Source organism: Lepisma saccharinum, chromosome 21, assembly GCF_977018435.1.
Source record: "Lepisma saccharinum chromosome 21, izLepSacc3.1, whole genome shotgun sequence".
NCBI lineage: Eukaryota > Metazoa > Arthropoda > Insecta > Zygentoma > Lepismatidae > Lepisma > Lepisma saccharinum.
Window position 1 is genome coordinate 53,091,995 of NC_139249.1, and position 12,439 is coordinate 53,104,433.

Genomic DNA, 12,439 nt, shown 5'->3' on the forward strand with positions numbered 1-12,439 from the left:
TTGAGCCATATAACTACGTACTTAGTAGTGAGAGCTAGAGACCTTATCAATAAGCAAAAATTATAACCAAAGTTATCTTTTCATTCTTTAGGTTTATTACAATCAACGTATTAACAGTAAATATAAGAACCAATAATAACAATTCTAACATCAGTCATGTATATATACCTTGAACAATTGGCACCTAGATTTAGTGTTCTCCCCCGTGTATATGTTAAAATAGATGGATATTAATTCTTGCATTAATACCCGTACTGTTATCGGCATTATATATCTATGAAAGTTTAGTTTTCAAAAAAATAAAAATAATAAACCCCTCAAATTAATTATGTTAATTTTTAGCCCTAATGGCCGATAAGATGACTAAAGCGGTTTACGTTATTAATTCATGGTAGTAGTGGGATTGGTGCTATTATAAACTCAAGAAAGTATGAACCCCCCTCAAGCAGAATTGTCTACACTTAAACATAGCTCAACATGCCCATATGAGCTTTTTGCTCAAGTGTGGAACCCTGCCTAATCCAAGATTTTTGTAAAAAAGCCCTCATGGATTCCATGAGAAAGTATGACCCCCCTCAGATTGATGTGCCTATACTTACAAAAGGCACTTCTGTGAGATTGTTGTCCATAAACTTGTCAAAAATATGCCCCTCTTGATATATTTTTTTGCCCACACTTAAAACTAGGCCAAGACACACACCCATACACACATATACACACATACATACACACACTTATTTACTTCTGGTTTAAGTTCAATTGGATAGCAGCTTCAATTTGTTTATCTAATATTAAAACAATGCAATATGCAGAGACCATCTAGAATTGCTCCGTGACTCTCTCATTTCTAACATCATAAACATATGATTTTTCACCTATGAGAATAACACTACATATGGTGTCGTCAGGTAATGCCTCATGGAATTCACAGATAATTTTAATGTTTGTTCTGTCATTCACCACAACCTGTTTTCTTTTTGAAGCATTGATTACAAACATGGGTCTCTGTGCTTTGAATTCATCTGGTGTGTAATACATGTCGGTATTGCCAGTTGTGACTCTCTTGAAAGCCGAAAAAGCCTCATATAATTTGAGAAAATCATTCTTGGACATGTCTAAATTGTAATTTTCTCTAGGAAATACCTCATTTCTGCCATTTTTAAGATATATGTTCTTGATGTTGCAGCTATCAAATTTACTTGAATTTTTTTCCTGATTGTTGTGTCTCCCAGTCTGAAACAATACCACTACAAAATCAGGCATGTCAAATTGTATGCTGGAGAATGAATTTGTAGCATCAAACTCATAATATGTACCAGATGCGGGCTTCTGTACACATTGATATGTATAAAATTGCAGAGGAATTTGTGGATTTTTTATTATATCAGCTTTGTATTTAAGAGCATAACTGGCCTCATACTCAACAACAGGGATTCTTAGCTCCATGGTCTGAATAATACATTTGCCTGCATCTGGTAGGGTATTAGGCAGAGCTTCCCCTGTAGAGTTTATTGCACTGTACCTCATAAAAGCATTGTTATCATTGGCAGCTCTTCTAAATGTGATTCTTAACCCACCCTTCCACATAATTTCTTTGTAATCCGAGAAGAATCCCGGCAATAGGCGCATCGGGAACAGCACAGTGTGGTTTTTAGATAATATCTTCTCACCAGCCTCAAATCCACCTATTTTGTAGTATGAAGCCTCGGTTTTGGATAATTTTAATGTGGCCAAAGCTGTGGAGGTAATGCCGGGATAATCCACTCTGTTTATAACAACACCATGTTTTCTGACCTCAATTTCAGAGAATAGATGTGGCACAAAATTATCTACCAATCTTATATTTGAATTTGCCGGATAATCTGTTCCATCGAGCTTTACAACATCAAATTTGATGTATAGATCTGCTCTGTGGGGGTGTATAAAGCCATCCCCCACATCAAGATCAACCTCAATCTCTGTGTTGGGTTGATTTAAATTTGCAAATGTCCTCCTGTTTGGAGGGAATGATTGTAGCTCATAACTCTCAATATTTTCCATTTTCTTCTTGTATGTATTTTTATTTAAATATTAATTTCTATGATTGCAGTTGTTGTGGCTCCAGCAAAATCAACTAATTCTTCTTTTTCATTAGTGACCATCAATTCAATATAATCTATTCTATTATGACACACAGGAAAATATAATGTTGGGGATGGATTGTAGATGATGGGCTCCATGAATTCAGAATTAGGTTTGAATGTTGCAATAATGCCTGTTTGTTTGTGAGTGCCTATGCCATTTGATTTGGTGATCATACCCTCTGCTATATTACAGTGTATATTCAGAGTCTCTATGGCCAAGAATTTAGGTATATTCATAGCAGTGTGTTTGATGCCTGGTTCAAGTTTTGTGTTGTTCTCAAAGCCTAACAGCTCTCCTATAGTACCCAGATCCACTGTTTCTGTGGCAGATACAATCTCTACTCTGTGAGTGACAGAATTTTGAGTTAATACTATACCTCTGGGTAATTGAGCATTTAGAGTGGATAGATTATACTGCCCTGGAGTAATGACAATTTTTTCATCCCCTACTGCAATTTTGTTGTTGTGGTGTGTAATATTAGGGATCAGGTACATGCCATAAAATGCCCTGAGAGCTATTGTTTTGGGATACACTATGTCATCATGCAATTTGAGTTTCAATATTGAATTTTGGCTGGTGAGATGAAATACCCCCATGATGTTTCAGATACCACAAGGCTTTTTGAAAATCTTCAATTGATGGTTTATTTATTTGAGACATATATCTAAGAACTGATAAACACAAATGTCCACAATTAACATCTTTGAAGTTTTGAACACGGGCATTATTGTAATAAAGATTAGGTGATTTTAGATATTTTATTAAATTTTCAGGTGGAACACCCCCAAATGAATCAAATACAAATGCCTCATTTTTTAAATATTTAAGATAACAGATCCAGTGAGTGCCCTGATTTTTGTACTTATCCAAATTAACAATGCCACACTCTTTGTTGAGTGGTTGTTCCGGTAAAGAATCAGACATGTACACACCTCTAAAATGTTTGATGCCCAGTGGCTTGATTAAAGCTTCAATATCTTGGTTTGTAAGCGGCTCTTGTTTTTTTTAAACTTATTCATGGCTCTCTTAACACCTTTGCCCTGTTTCTCCATGGCCAGGTTATGGCGCTTCTGCTCATCTAATTCTGCCCTATTTTTCTTGGCATCTATTACTGTTTTTGCTATGGCAGCTGAACCCCCAGCCAAGCTCCCCACAGCCCCGAGAGCAGCTAAGATGGCAGGGATGGTAAATATAAATCCCCCACATGTGATTTTTTTCTTGATTGCTGTAATTTTTTTAATTGGGGGGTACTAAGCAACAATTTCATACCATGACCCTTTGCAATACAAGAATTTTTTTTCTTGCGCTGCTTTTTGGTCAAAAGACTGTCAATAGTTTTAAGAGATTTGAGACCTTCATAAGGTACTTGATACATAACACCCTTGGCCTTCATTGTAGGTTTATTATATACATATTCACAACCCCCACCCCAGTTTTTGTTTGATGTTCATAGCTATGGTGGTTCCCAATGCTGCTATTTTTTCACTCAAAGATGCATCTTTGCTTACAAATCTGCCAAATGCAGCCTCTTCTAATTTCTTGTCTGCAACATGTCTCTTGTCAAGATCAGAATGTGTGTTGTATGCTATGTCATGGTCTCTACAAGCAGCATCTAAGGGATTAACACCAGGATCCCCTCTGTTTAATCTATGATCCAGTTTTGTGCCTGGACCACAATATTGATAGCCTGGAATATGTAGTTCAAATGGCAGCTTGTTTATAATGTCATTAACAAGGCCCCGACCCTCAGAAATATTCCAAAATTTAGGGGGTAGAGTATTAATAATTTTTATGAGATATCCAATCCCCTTAGTGTCATTCACTATAAAATTAGACAATTTGGTGCTTATCATGTCCATAATTCCAACCTTTTCATTGTAAAAATTGTGGTTCCCAGCATATTCCTCCCCAGCTATCACCAATAACCTATCTACAAGTTTCCTGACATCATCAACCCACACAAATTCTTTAGGCAGGGTGTTGTATTGTTTGATTCCACTTCCAGTCTTGATCTGAGACCATATGGGCTTGATTAAATTGTTGTATTTTGCCCCACTGCTCGACTTGACTCTTTTTTGTGTGGGATCATTGTTCTGGTATAGAGCATCTGATTTTATTAATATTTCTTTGTAATCCTCATAATCCTGATCTGTATAGCTGCCATGCCTTTTCCTAGTCATCAGTTCCCACAATCCAGGTGTGCCGGTGTACTTAACAAAAGCACCTTTTTCTCCAAGTCGAGATTCTGAATATACAATTATATCATCTCCCATAAATGTTACTCTGAAATTGCCAATTCTATGAATAATGCTGCCATCAAGCTCTGTGTCAGCATATAAGCCAAAAACCTCATCTTTATTGTCTTTAGGTGTGGTTAAATATTTTTGAGCAAGAAGCCCCAATTCAATAGGATCTTGACTAGCTTCAATTCTTCTAGGAGCAATAGGACTAGGTGTATGAATACTTGAAAGTGGGGTGAATGGATAATCTAATATGTTCCTAGCAGCTACAGGTACAAGCTCTGTGAGCAAATTTTGATTTTGCTCTGTAACAGTTTTGATATTTTTACCTAAATTATTAATAGCATCAATTACAGGCTGTTCTGTTTGTTTGTGTTTTTCATAAATTCCACGGTTCTCTGATTTCCATCCCTTAAATCTTTTTACAAGATAATCTCTTAATTTAAGATCATCAATAATTGGCCTTTTCATGGTTATTTATTTATGTTTCAATGTCTAGAAAATTGTTGATTTTATTTCTGTATTTGCCACTATTGGGTGTTCTTGTCATATCAATTGTGACAAACCCATAACTGTCCTGGTTCCAGCACTTGCTGCAAAATCTGGAAAAATCATTGTAGCTCAGGTCCCCACCTACATATTCATCATGTATGTGTTTGAGGTTGGTATGGTCTTGATGAAACACACATATAAAATTGCTGTTGTCCCGGATCAGTTGCTTGGGTATTTTTGAAAAAGTCTGTGCCAGGTAGAAGCAATCAATGTTTTTGTGTCGGCCCTGTGTAAAAAAATTTCTAACCTTGTTTTGATTATCCAATATAATGTCATCAAACACAACAACAGAATTATCGAGACATTCATCAAGTGGCTTAACATCTGGTTCAAAAGTGGCAATATCCAATCCATCATATAGCTTCATCAGCTGCTGATATTTTAATTGTTCCAAGCTCTTAGAGAAGATATACAAGTGCCTGTTTTTCCAGTCTAACCAGTTGGGAGCCAATAAAAAATTATCAACCATTAGTGTAGTTTTACCTCAAGCAGATGGCCCAACAATAAGACACCTAATATTATCAGGTAGCAATTTGCCATTTCTCTTATTCTGTTGTTCAGGTTCTGGGAGCCTTTTTATAACATCCCAGGTGCTCATATTATTATTTTGTTTGCATCGATCCAGCTGTGTTCTGGAAGTCCTAGCCATTTAACAAATAATTTGTTGCCTTTTCTGCGGATGATTTTTTCTATGAGATATGTGTCAGGCTGTTTAGTTTTGCTGAGCTCTTGTTCATAGAACCTGCCTTTGAGAATTTCTCCTCGGTGATCCTTTATTATATATGTGTTAAGGGTCCCGGGTTTAACTTGAACCACTGTAAATAATTCAGTGCTCCAGTTTCTTGTAAAGCCTCTCTTGAATAAGTGCTTATATTTGCTGATTCTTACCTGATCCCCCACCCTGTATTTGGCCTTTCTTGTTGTTGGCTGATATTTAGGATAATAAACAGTGCTGATCAATTTTTGCTCATCAGATGAAGTTACTTCAGAGGGTTTCATGTTGATTGTGGAATGGACCGAGTTGTTATATTTATGTATAAGTTCTGGAAGAATATTAATCCATTTATAATTACCTTGAAGTGTAAATTGTTTATACATAAGATTTTTTAAGGTTCTGTTGAATCTCTCTACAATTGAGGCTTTGAGATCACTGTAACTCGAATAATGTTTTATTGCCTGGCTTTTAATAAATTGTTGAAACACTGAATTATAAAATTCTTTGCCATTATCTGTTTGCAAATAGCGCGGGGATCTTCCACTCTGATTGATGATTGTCCTGAGGGCTTCTGTAACACATGCCCCAGTCTTGGATTTGAGTGGCACAGCCCAGGCAAATTTTGAAAATGTGTCTATTACAGTGAGTAGATACTTGTAGCCCTTGTTGATTTTGTCTAAGTTTTTCAACTGCCCACTTGCCATTTCAATCAAGTCGCTCTGCCATAAATCATCTATGCTTTTTGTGACTACTGGGAGTCTCTTAAAATTATGTCGGGCCTGTCTGTGTAATTCATCAACAATAATTTTTCTAGACATAATATGTAAACAAGAATATTGCAACTATGGGGTGTTCAGCAGCTGATACTGCAGGATTTTCTAAATATAATTTGTCCCCTATTTGAATTTTAAATTCCAAAGAGCCATCATCTTCAACATAGGCTGTTTCTAATGTATTGGGATCTGTAAAATCCTCCAATTCTACACTGGTGATTTTCACTTTGTTATCAGCATTTGTTATTGATAAGGTAGGGTAGTGGTGTGCCTGTGGCTGAAGCCAATATTTGATCTTGATTGGTCTCAATGTGCCCCCAACAAAAAATTGATAATAAAATTGTGCAGGGGACAGCATATATATTTTGCCACCCGGTGTAAGTGGAGAATCATATTCTTTGTTGGGGATGCTGTACAATTCAAGAATTACTGAATGTTTTGGATTCTCGATTATGCCTGTTATTTCTTTTTCTGCTGTGAGCAATCTGCTTGTTACAGATTCAAGGTGCTCATTGATGGTCCTAACAACATCATCATGGCCCGGCTTTATTTTTATGTCCACAACAAGTTTTTTGTATTGTTGTACAATTTCTTGTAGCTGGGTGGCAAAAACAGAGAGAGCATTTGCTTGATTGGATTCCATGGTTCCTAGCTGTTGCTTGATATTAGCTACAATTTGTTGCAAATTTTCAACAACTGCCAATTTTGAATTTTGGGCTGTAAGATCATGGACCTGTCTTCTGATATCCTCAAATAGGGCATGCAATTCATTAATATGTTGATTTGTTGGAAGAGTGGCCACTGTCTGTGTGAGATGTTTGATCTCTGCCTGGATATTCTTGATATCTTCTGATTTCAATATCCTATTCACTGCCCTCTTAATATTTTTAAGTTCCTGTGATGTAGGAAGATTTGACACAGTATTTTGTAAAAATTCAAGTGCCAATTTCACATCATTTAATTCAGAAGCATCAGCCACATTTTGCATAGCATTTTGGAGCAGGGCTATATCTGCCTGAGAGGGTGTGGATTGTTGTAAAATTTCAAGTTTTGTTTGGATATCATCTATCAAGTGATGAAAATGAGATAGTTCAGATTCAGTGTTGAGGTTTTCAAGCTTTGTGATTTGTTGCTGGACACTAACAAGGGTATCTACAATCCCAGGCAATCTGGATTCTAGTACATTTGCCAAATCACTTTGCACTGCTGCTATTGTACCTTCAAGATGGGTTATGGAACTTTGAATTTTTCCAAAATCTTCATATGTTTCAAGTTGCAGCTTAATATTTGCAACACTCCGAGTTATTGCATTCAAAGCATCAGAAGATGGCAAATTGTTCATAAAATTTTCAAGTGTCTCAATTTTTTCTTTAACCTCGGCTATGGCATTGTTCAGAGGGTCCAGATTAGGTATCTGTAGTGGTTGAATCTGTTCCTTTAGAGTGGAAATCACTAGATCAAAATCTTCTTGTGATTTTATGCTTTTGACAATTGTTTGGAGCTGTGTCTGGACATTATTTATCTGCTCTTCCAATTGCTGTTTCAATTGCTCAGAATTGGTGGCCTGGGTCTTAAATTTGGCTTGAAGAGCTGCTACAGCTTCTTCCAAACTTTGAAAATTATCCAATGTGGCCAAATCAGTATATTTCTGAAGCAGCAATTTGAGTTCAGAATCAATTTTAAGAAGAGGGTCCATGCATTGTGATTGCAAATTTGTAATTTCTAATTGAAGACTGGCATTGAGTGTGGTTTGTAAAGCTTGTAAATCACTTCTTAATTTCTTGACTCTGACATCAAGCATCAGAATCTCATCACTGTGATCTTCATGTTTTGTATGGCCAAAAATATCATTAGGCATTTTTGATTTAGTAGTTATTTATTATTGAATACCTGATTCTTAATTCTATAAAAAAAGGTATAAGCTTGTCATAAGATCCAGGGACTTCAATATATAAGCAGTCACCAGCAGAAACAGTATAAACAGTGCCAGAAACCATGTTTGAGTGCTTAATTCTGTAAATATTTCTCCCTACTGAAATTTTAACATCACCCTCAGGAGTTGTAATAAATTGCATTTGCCCACCAACAGGTAATTGGTAATAATTTAAATTATTGTTAAATATGTACAATATTTTGCCTGTTTCTTCATCAACATCTGTAAATATGCTGTTCAGATGAATAATTAAGAAACCACTCAGTTTAGACAACATATCAGGAGAGGGTTGTGGTGTTGGCAGGTCCATAATACCTTGTTTTTTGAACCCAAATAAGTTCATAGGCATGTTTATTTATTTCAAATCATGCTCTGTGCTTGTGCATTGTTTGCCATTTTTCAAATCACAATGACCCCATGGTAAAGTATGTATGCCACATGATAAAATGCATCTCTTATCATCATGTGGGTCCAGAGCCACTTTTCTTACAACATTTGAAGTCAATAAGTGATCCACACTCTGGATTCTGGATTCTGATGTTTTGATTAAACTCTGGGATTTGAGGCAATTTTTATAATCCTCAAATTCAAGCTCTTTTTCAACAGTTACTCTGCCAATACCCTTGGCCTTTTTGACAACAGCATTACATGTTTTAAAACTATACATCTTGGCACTTAACCCAGCAAATTCCACAATAACATCACCAAGTGTCTCATCTTTTAACTTGCCAGGCACTTTTTTGTTGTGGTGTTGTTGAATCTCTTTATGTTCACTGGTATCAAAGTATTGAAACAATTCAGGCTGTGCCATATCTTGATAAACATTTTCTGTTTTAATATCAAGAACAAAACTATCCGTGTCCATGTACATCAATTTTATATTATCACCATAAAAAGGTTTCAACACATCATAATACAATGTTAACATATGTGATTTGGCCAATTCCAATATTGCAGCCCCTACATAAATAGGTTTATCAAACTTAATTTTTGTTTTTTTCATGTTGAAAAGTGCCATATTTTCATCATAAATTCTTCTGTAATTCAAATTAGGCTTTGCAACCAATTTTTTGCTCAGGCTGGGGTCAGTAATTATTTTAACATCGGTATGTTTTCTGACATTTTCAATTGTTTTGCCATATACAGAATTAACCATCAATTTAAACAAAGATTTATCAAATTGGCTCTTTGCAGATGTTCGAAGCTCCGTGTTTGTATCAATATATGATTTCAACCATCTTGAGTGCCTGAACCTCAAAACTTTGCCAAGTTTGGTCACTTGAACACCATGTTTCATCAGGAACTGGAGGTTTTTGTAATATATGACATAGCCCTGTTTCGGCTCCAGAGTCATCATGAGCTTCTTCTGTTTAGAGCCAGGTGAGCACTGAACCTCAGGAATTGGGGGCAGATCAGAAAATTTGTTGTGTAAATCATCAGGAATTGTCAGATCAACCTCTAAGAATAGGCCATACTCACTGTCATCAAAGTCCTGAAGATCCTCAATATTGAAATCTTCAGCCCATTCAAGCCCTGCATATGGCAGTTTTTGCATCATAGCGTGACCATAGAGGCTGTTTGCATCTACATACAATATATAATTTGATGGCAGTGCTGGATCATAATCAGGCATATGCTTGTTATTTGCTCTGGCATATCTCTGAGAACATTGCACCATACCTCCTTTTATACTTTCCTCCATAAACAGATACATATCTTGATCTTGGATCAGATCCAATGGCATTTTGGTGTTTAAAAACATTGCAGCCCATGCTAGGCCCGGGGCACTGTAAAAATACACTGGGTCCAGTCCATAATTTTGCATGCAAGATTTTCTGAATGCCTGCATTATATCAGCTAAGATGGTCACATCAAGTTTCAAATATGCCATGTGATAATCACCAAATGTCTGGCATTTTAAATTGTTCCACACCAATTGGGCATGGTGATAATCCTCATCTGTGATTCCAGAACCTCTGATTTTGCTGTAAAACTCTTCTTGTGGAGGCAGGGAGCACTCATCAAATTTAGAAAAATCTGTAGCATAATCATATGGATATACACCCTTCCGCCTAATTAATTTCAGATCCTGATTTGGAAACAAGGCACGTGTGATTTTGAATTGATCATCAGATAATTGAGAGGCCAGTGTAGTCAGGCTAGCAGATAAAATTCTGTAAGAATCAAGAAATCTTATGTGAATAGGAACACCATTAACTTTATTTTGCTAATGGATATATATTTCTCATCATTTTCAGCTAAAATATTTAAATTCTGCTTGTCAAACCCCTCATATCTGATCAGATGATGAAAATCATAATTGGATGCTCCATGGCAAAATATGGGGATAAATTTTGGTCTCTTGATCTTAATATTACAGCTATTACACAGGGCCATTTTGAATTTACCATCTGTATGAGAATGGTGTTTCACCTTGATATTTGTATCTGAAAATTCAGAATCACATACCGGGCATTTTTCTGCATTGTTGAAATCTTCAATCTGTTTCTCTGTTAAAGGCAACATGGGTTTTGATTTTAATAAGATGTTAGATGCTATGTCACGGCACTCATTTTCTATTCTATGTGCAAATATTTTGATGGCATCTGGCCCCATGTATGAATATTCTTTAGTAACAACACCATCCTGTACAACCACATAACAAAAGCTGGAAGGTTCATGTAGCTGGTATGGTGTAATTGAAGATTCTTCAGGATCTGGATTGCAGGATGCAAGAGATTTGAGGATTGATTCAAAATCACAGACAATATATACTGGGTGTTCCAACAAGGCTTCAAATTTCTTGAATTTGCAATTTTCACTTGGATTGGGCATCACCATATGAACAGGTTTATGATTGCCACAATATTTCAGATGCTCAATTAACCTGTTTTTGGCAATTTCTGCATTCACTTCCCGAACCCTATTTACCATTTTCCTGCCATCAAATACACATAAACATCTTCTGCACAACTTAAATATTCTATTAGATTTGTCTAGTTGTGTTCTCACTAAAGCTTCAAGATTATGTATCAGAGTGTAATGATATTTGCCATCCCCTTCAATTAAGAGCAAATCAATCGGAACAGCAGATTCATCATCAATTGTACTGATTCTGAGAGGTTCTATCGGGCAATTGCCAGTGGAACAAATAAATACATTAATAGATAATTGTTTGCCATTAATATCCCTGGCCTTTTTTTGAAATTTATCAATATTCTGAACAGATATTGGATATTCTAAGCCCTTCATTGCATCGTCAAAAAGATGTTCATGTTGTTTATAATAAGTTATTCTCTCAGGATTTCTTAAAACTGGAAACAAAGCAGCTAATATACACCACAAAAAGCATTTCTGGTCGGTATTTTCAATATTAACCACGGCTCTTCTGTTTTTAATATTGGCAGGTAATGGCAGATATGTAGATCCTTGCAATGGGCTGAATTCAGAAATATTAACATATAACTTGTGTGGAGAACCGCAAAGGCTCCATCCAGACTCTTTTGCCGCAAATTCAGAGTGTTTAATATTCAATTGATCCATCAAACTGCTTATTATTTTGTCCGAATTTGCATTTGAATATACAGGTACAGTTTCTGTTATGTGGGGCTGTGTAAATTTTGTGCCATTTGGTTTCTTATATTGAGTATACAATTTGAGGGACAGCTTATAAGAGCCATTTTGTGCATTAAGAATTGCCTGCACATCAGGTTTTTTACTGTTCAAAAAATTCTCAATACCACATCTTGGCTCTGATACAAACCGGTAATCCCTAAGTTGGGCATTAAAACTGCTATAGATGGGTTCATAGCGTGGCTGCTTTGCTGCTCTGGCATTAAGAGGTGCTTCACGCTTTCTTTTCAGACCAGATGTAGATGCTTGTGGGGGCAATGTTGATGACTGTACAGAACAAGTATTTTTATGTGTATATGTGAAGTATTGCATGTTATATTTTCTATGGCATTTGGGGCAAATTTTTGTGAGAGTTCTGTATTTGTCTGGGTCACAAATCTTTTGGTGCTTGGCCCAATTGGGGCTGGATATATTCTTATTGCATTGATTACAATATTTTTGACTAGGCATTTTTGTTGTTGTTTATTAT